We start from the raw sequence: 7,493 nt of genomic DNA on the forward strand, positions 1-7,493 counted from the left end.
TGTTAAAACAGAATTCATCTGTAATTTGGTTTCATTTTGTGCTCCAGTCAGTCATAGTCAGGATTGTGCCTGCCATTGATGCCCACACCATTTGTGGAGTGTTTGGATTCTTCCCTGAGGTGCTACAGCATCAAGGACAAATGCTGTTTCCTGTTTGGAGATGCTGTATGTTTTGGAGTGGGCAGTTGCTATCCCTCTCACACACTCTGGTCGTGATTGGTGCCTGTCCTTGTCCACCCCAAGTTGACACCCTTCAAATAACTGGGCCAGGTCTGTTGAGCTCAGCCGGGTTGGGCAGCATCCTTAGCAGGCAGCTGCTGCCAATCTACCCTCTGATCATGTTCAATTAACATTGCCTGAAATCTCAGAAGCACCATCTTGCCAGCATGACTGCTGGATACAGCTGGTTGTTCCTTCCCTGAAGATGTCTGTAATGGAAATTAGCAGTGAGAACTACAGCCAAGAGTTTCACGTTCCATCAGTCCTAAAATTTGAGATCCTGTTCTTTTCAGAGAACTCACTTACATGGCTCCTAAGCCAATGCTCAATATCCTGGTTATTGATTTTCAGCTACCTATTTTTAACACCACTATTTGTTTTCAGCTGTGTTACAAACTCTTGCTTGAATTTCCAAAGTTCTAATTTCTCTTTCCAGCAAATGCTAATGTGCTCTGAGTTAGCAGACATGTGGCTTGCTGTCTACATCTCCCTCTTGCCTATCTTATTAGCTTCTCTGTGGCAGTTCTTGATGGTGTTTTAATTGGCATTGCTTATCATTCAAGTGGCAGTGGTTTTCACAGAATGTCCTGTGGCTACTGCTACCAGGCTCATTTCAAAGCTCTTTATCCTGTGGACAAAGGCTGCCTTCAAGGCAAACCAAACAAGCAGGTGGAGCCTGATAAAGATCACTGAAGCCACCTGGGCTGTGGTGTCTGAATGGCAAACTTCCCCGTCAAAGGACCTTTCAGGTGAGCAGACAATCACAGTACCAATATGGACACTTCCTAAATTGCAGAGCCTTTAAATAGGTATGGTTCAAGCAGATCTGAAATTCACACTGATTATGCTGGTAGCCTTTGCTTGGTTTACCTTTGTTTTTCTGAGCAATTACAGTTATAGAAAATGTTGGACCATTGTTCTATTAAATAAATGAAAATCACCGACCCCTTCCTCCCTTCACTCACTTGTCCACTCATTTGTGGAGTGTGCCTGAGGATCTGTTCTTTCCATCCCAGGCATCACTGCTCCCAGCTCTGGGATGCAGCAACGGATGAGGGGGAAGCAAGGTGCAGGAAGGAGAGAAAACTGGGGAACAGGGGCAGCCTGCAGGAGAACCGGGAGGAGGTGCCGCAGTGCAGCAGGACAGGGCCGGCCTTTGCAGCCAGGGCAGCGCAGTCCCCTGCAAAGTGTGATGCCGAGGCTGGCCTAGGAATGGGAAGGAAGCAGTCATGAGAATGCATATCTGGAAGGAGAACTCAGCGCGGTGGAAGCGGCCTGCAGAGGAAGGGTCTGGCTTTTCAGTGGTCAAGTACACTGCTGTGTAACCTGGAAATGTCTCCAAGGGGGAAAGAAGCGAGAGACGACCCAATGAGGAGATGGACTGAAGGATGGGGTGCTTAGAAATGGGGTGAATCAAGCTGCACAGCAGAGCAAGCAGTGGGCATACTGTTCTGCCTGTTTGAAATTTTTCATCGTATTGAAAGACGATCCACATGTGCCCATCTTGTAGATTTGTCATTTTAAAATCAATACTGTTAAGAGAATTTGGTTTATTTTATAAAAAGTTTAAAAAAGGACAATTTGAGATTTGATATGTGCTATGTGTGTCGTTTTAATTCAAGAGTTTGCAAATTTCTTTTGTAAAGGCCCAGATAGTACATATTTGATGTTTTGTGGATTAGACGGTTGCGTTTCAATCTCTCAGATCGACATTCTAAAACAGGAGCAGCCATAGATAATATAAACCCAGCTGGGTGTGCCAGTGTCCCGATAAAACTTTATTTAGGAAAACAGGCAGCGCGTGGGAGTGGCCTCTCACCACCTGACTTTGGGGCTGCCAATGTTAGCCAAATGAAAATTAATTCTTGGACAATTCTGTTTACTGTGGTAAATAAAACCTGCCCAAGTCACCTATTGGAAACATGTAAAGTTAATATAGACCATTACATTTATGAATGTAGTTAACACTTCTAAAGAAATTCAGTGAAGTAAATCTGCAAATGAAATAAAGGAAATTCAGTCAAGTCAAAACTTGAGCTAGTCTAATTTTTAACAATGACAATAATAATTATCTGAAAGTAATTGTTTTTATTCCATTGGATTTATTAATAGTATAATCAGATTTACAATTAGGACTTAAAGGAAAATTAATTTTCCTTAGGTTTGAGGAAATCTCATTTTTCAAGTTTATACCTATGGTTGCTTCAGCAGCACATATATTAAAGTTTATACTTAGTCCTTTGAATATTGATTTATCACCCAATTATCTATAATTAATCCTCTCTTTATATATTTCTAAAATTGTAAAAATTCATAGAATAAGGCATTTGATTCATTTAATGGGAAAATGGTGACTGGATTTGGACTTTTAAGGAAGATTACTCTGACTGCTGTACAGGAAATGGGTTTGGGGTAGGAAAGTCATCAAAACTGCAGAGATCCGTTTGGAGACCAACAAAGCCACTGAGGCTTGAGGTGACCGTGATATGGGTCCAATGTGCAATTGGAACTGATGTGACTAACCAAAGACAGTTAGTTTCTCCAAGTTTTGACTTGAGCCACCAAGTGGATGTAGATATGATCAGCATAGGAGAAAGCCCAAAGGAGGAGCAGCTCTGGATGACTTTTGCTATTAGATGCCATTACCAGTCCCGGGTGCAGGTTTGGGGTGTGGGGTGGTTACCTGTGCTTCCTGAAGACGTCCAAGGACCAGTTTCCTTCTTTGTTGACCCAACATCTTCTGGAAAGTTGTCCTCCACATTTTTCTGGGAGCCATATGAAGGAGTAAGGACACGGCGAGCAATCTCCCTCATGGCTTGAATCCATCAGCCACTTATTGCACTTGACCACAGCTACCTGTAAGGCAGCGGGTTCATATTCTTCAGTGGGTGGCCAGTGGCCACATACTCCACTATGACTTGGGGGTCTCCTTAACTGGATATGTGAAGGACTAATACAAGTGCCCAGAAGGCAGTTTTAAGTTGGAAAGATGCAGTTGTTACATAATGATACTGGGGTTGAAGGGATTTAATGAGATTAGAGATTTTCCATGACATCCTGCAATCTGCCGTAGAAACCAGTGTGACTTCCTGCACAGAGTCCTTTATCCTAAAGGAATTTTTCAGTGTTCACTTTCGAGCCCTCCAGTTCATGAGCTTTGACCTCCTGGTGACTAAGACACCCTTGTGGGTCAAGGCAAGATGGAAATTCAAAGTGACCCCTTGCTCTGTGTGGGGTTGCTGCAGCAATCTGGAGAGGGAAACAATAAAAACACAATGGGTTTATGTGGACACAGGATTTGAAACAATACAGTCATAAAAGATAATTAGACAAAATTATAATGAAGAGCAATCTTGGGAGAGTACAAAATTAGGTCTTTATTTTAATTTATCTTAATTATTTTCTACAGGATTATAAAGGATGATAGGAGTAATAAAGATCTGAAAATTATACCATGCCAAGAGTCTTTAAATGTTTTGTGAGCCCTCCATGGAGCCAAGATGATCCCCTCACCCAAAGAGTGGTGAAGATGTTGATGCTCGTGATAACTTACACTCCAAGTGACTTTGAGAGAAATCTTCTGAAGAAGAGACTGCTGGGCACATCAGCTCAGGCACAAGCAGGCATAGCTGATATTGGTGGGATGGTTAGTTTTAGGTGTCAATCTGAAAGAAATAGGAATATCTAGAGAACTGGCAAAGCAGGACTTCCAGTTGAACCTTAAAGCTGTTTTCAGGAGGTTGATGTGGGAGTGGGAGTTGAATGGAGGACATCTGCCTTCAGCAGGGGCAGGCACCATCCAATCCAATCGGGTGGAGCCTGGATAAAACCAAAGGTGCAGGAGAGGCTAATCACCGCTCTCTCCAGAGCTGGGCTATCCTTCTCCAGCCCTGGGGCATTAGAACTTCAGGTTCTCCAGCCTTTGCCTCCAGGACTTATAACAGAGACCATGGAAGCTCTCAGCCTTCAGTGTCTGACTGAGTTATACCCTCAGCTTCCCTGCTCTGGCCTTTGGATTTGGATTCAGGAACACCACCGGTGTCCCAGGCCTCCACTTTGTAGAGGATCCATTGGGAGAGTTCTCAGGTTCAATGATTGTATGAGCTAATTGCCTTGATAATCCCATCTATCTATCATCTATCTATCTATCTATCTATCCATCTATCCATCCATCCATCCATCCATCCATCTCCTACTGGGTCTGTCTTCCTGGAGAATGCTGACTAATACAGAGCAAACTTAATGTGTGGCTTTGACCATTTTTGTGGCTTGGGTCAAGACTGAGTGTAAGATTCCATGAGCAGGAGATTTCAATATACGACCAGTGCCAAGGAGGAGGCATCTTATTAGCCTGTATAGATGACACAAAAAAGGGAAGGGAGGGTGAGAATTAGAGAGAAATCAGCTGGCAAACATCAAATCTGAGTTGGGCCCTATTACATGAAAGCTAATTGAGAAATAAAATTACTGGATTGTTCTGAGGCTTAGAAAATGGTCTTCTACTTAGAAATGCACTTGAAGCTTCTTATCCCAGGAAAGGTGCACTCCATTTGACTTCGTTTTGGAGGCAGCCTAATGTGCTACCAGCAAACAGGAACAAGATGACCCACTTTAATGTTCCAGCTAGGTCTCCATGGTCTCTGTGATCCTGGTAAATCAATTGTTCTGTTTATCTTGGCCACAGCTTCCGCTATATGAAATGTTCAGTATTGCCAAAAGGATTCAGTTGGTTAATATACACCAAGTCTTTAGTGTTTGGCACACTGTAGTACTCCAAGTGTATTATCCAGACACCATTGCTGTTATTAAAATTGTCTTTTGTTGCAAAGAAATATAAGATTGTGTTTGAGATGGCCCATAAAAAGTAGTTCAAACCTAATATATAAAAGAATTGGCCAAGAACTTAATAAATGATCTGTTTTATTTCTTGGTAGAAAATGTTAGAAAAAGCCACCGAACTCAGTCAATCTATGAAGTCTAGAAAGATCCTGAAAATGCAGTCTGGGGGCCCATATGTCTTCAGGAGATGACCCCTCCTTTCCTGTGTCCAAAGTGAAGCCTACTAGCAAGCCCATTTCTTTTCTTTTTCTTTCTTTCCTTTTTCTTTTTCTTTTTGGTACCGGGGATAGAACTCAGATCCTTGTGCAGCAGGCGACAAAGCCACTGAGCTAAATGCCCAGCGCAAGGCCATTTCTGTTAGAGACCACAATGAATTGCACATTTTCGTCTGTACTTCTAATTTTAATTTTGCAAAACACTACAGGAAAACTTTGCATGCTACATACCGGAGAGAAATGCATAAGAAAGAACTCTATCAGACCGGAAGAAAAGTGTGGACTCAGTGTAGGGTGAAGAGAACTTTTGTCCAGAGACTGCTCCTCAGCCAAGGACGTGGAACAAGTCTGGATCTTTCATAAAGGCTCCTGGAGCCCATTCAGGAAGAGAGGAGCCGGGCCCTTTGCAGACCCAAGATGCCTCACTTTAGGCTGAGTCAACCAGGATGTTCTAGGGGAAAGGATGTTATGAACTTCCCTTTTGAGAAGGTGAATAACATACCCATGTCGCTACATCCAGGTGACCTCTACCAAGATTTTCTGAGATGGTGATGAGTTATCTCACCAAACAACATACATTAACAACAGTGGTATTGGATTGGTTTAATTTGCAGTATTTCCAGTAGAATATAAAATTATAGGAAGGAAAGTGTTTTTAAAAGTAAGTTTCCCTAATAAAAATAAGTATAAGAAATTATTGAACACTGGTTGCAGGAATGCATGCTGAAGGCTCAGATGTGACATCTACTAATGCCAACAATTCAGTTTACACTGCATTAAAATAAGGATGGATTGATAGATGAATTTAGGGATGAATAGATGGATTAATGTAGGATAAGGTGAATATGGCAAAACTAGTTTAAAATGTAGATTTAGGTGATGGTTGGGTATTTCCTATACATATTTTAACTTGTCTTTATATTTGAGTATTTCCAAAATAAAATGTTAAGAAAAGCCTAAGAGGGCACTTATCAAGTGAGTCAAATGTTTAACCTCAGTGAGGTATGTAGCTCATGGTGTCAAGTCCAGGACAGTTGTAAAGAAACCATTTCTTTAAGAAAATGTACGTAAATGAAATATTTTTGCCAGGCACTATTGTCTGGACTGGCAGAATGCCTTGGGGTCAGCACCAAGGAGAGCAGCAAACCCCAAAGACAAAGGTTTGCCATTTTCCCCTTACCATGGCTCTGAAAGACTCACTGACTTTACAGAAAAGAGCACCACAACCATTTTTAGACTAACTTTTGTTTTCCATTTCCATGCAAATAGTTTAACAATTATTTATTCAACTTGCCCATTCATTACTTACCAGGCACCATGACTGGAGATTATTTGGATTCAGCAATTAAACTTGGCCTGAAGGAACTGATAATCAAAGGTCAGAATGCAGACATACCAGTCCAGCACACTCATGTTCTGAGCACCGTGGAGATCCAAGTTCTGGTCTCACTGTGAGGTCACTGCGGTGTCACCTGGCCAAGCTGATGACCAGAACACCCCTAAGCACATCGAGTGCAACATGTCCATGCAGGGCGATGTCCTCACGGTCATGTGTTGCTGAATGACCTGGACATATGTATATATTTTAATTTATGTATGTGTATATTAAACAGATACAATAAATAACAGTATGTAATCAGTAGTAGTCCTGACAACAAAATGTATGTTTGTACCACATATGATCTACACATATATTTGGCATCATATAATATATCATATCATGATATATCATAAAACATATAGTAACATCATTTATTAACTTAATTATATTTAAATATCCTTATATTGCACACTTTTATAACACAAATATAAATAACTGATAGTATGTAAGGTACATCATTATATTATTGTTTTATAAAAATAACCATAGTTTAGAATTGTAAGCTTGCTAAGATTTTGAGCAGAGACACTTTTAAAAAGATCCACTGAATTGTAAATATCCAGATGTTTGATGTCACTTTTGTTCTTCTGTTTATGAATAAAATTTTAAATAATTATTTAAAAATAATGTGAATAGATTGGATGGAAAGAACTTGAGGACCAGTCCTGCATATAAAGTTATCGCTAACAGGAGAATTTTAACATCTCTTTAGAAGCAATATTTTCCACCATCCCTAAGAGAAATTTTGCTATTTCTTTGGAGGGGGGCAGATTTATTTGTAATTTAAATGAAGCTATTGTGCTTTTTTTCTATAATTGACCTTTTCCTTTTACATTGTC

At 40.8% G+C, this 7,493-nt stretch overlaps 1 long non-coding RNA gene across 1 annotated transcript; it reads right to left on the reverse strand.

Moving 5' to 3' along the window:
• Window positions 1–2,465: 2,465 nt before the first annotated feature.
• Window positions 2,466–6,703, reverse strand: LOC110349249 (uncharacterized). The gene is made up of 3 exons (XR_002395077.2): window positions 6,583–6,703; window positions 3,773–3,884; window positions 2,466–3,468 (listed from the first exon to the last, which is right to left on the reverse strand). It is a non-coding gene; the product is annotated as an uncharacterized LOC110349249 (long non-coding RNA).
• Between the last annotated feature and the right edge of the window lie 790 nt (window positions 6,704–7,493).

Source organism: Heterocephalus glaber, unplaced genomic scaffold (assembly GCF_053883595.1).
Source record: "Heterocephalus glaber isolate CG9 unplaced genomic scaffold, H.glaber_assembly_v1.0 deba00001537, whole genome shotgun sequence".
Taxonomy (NCBI): Eukaryota; Metazoa; Chordata; class Mammalia; order Rodentia; family Bathyergidae; genus Heterocephalus; species Heterocephalus glaber.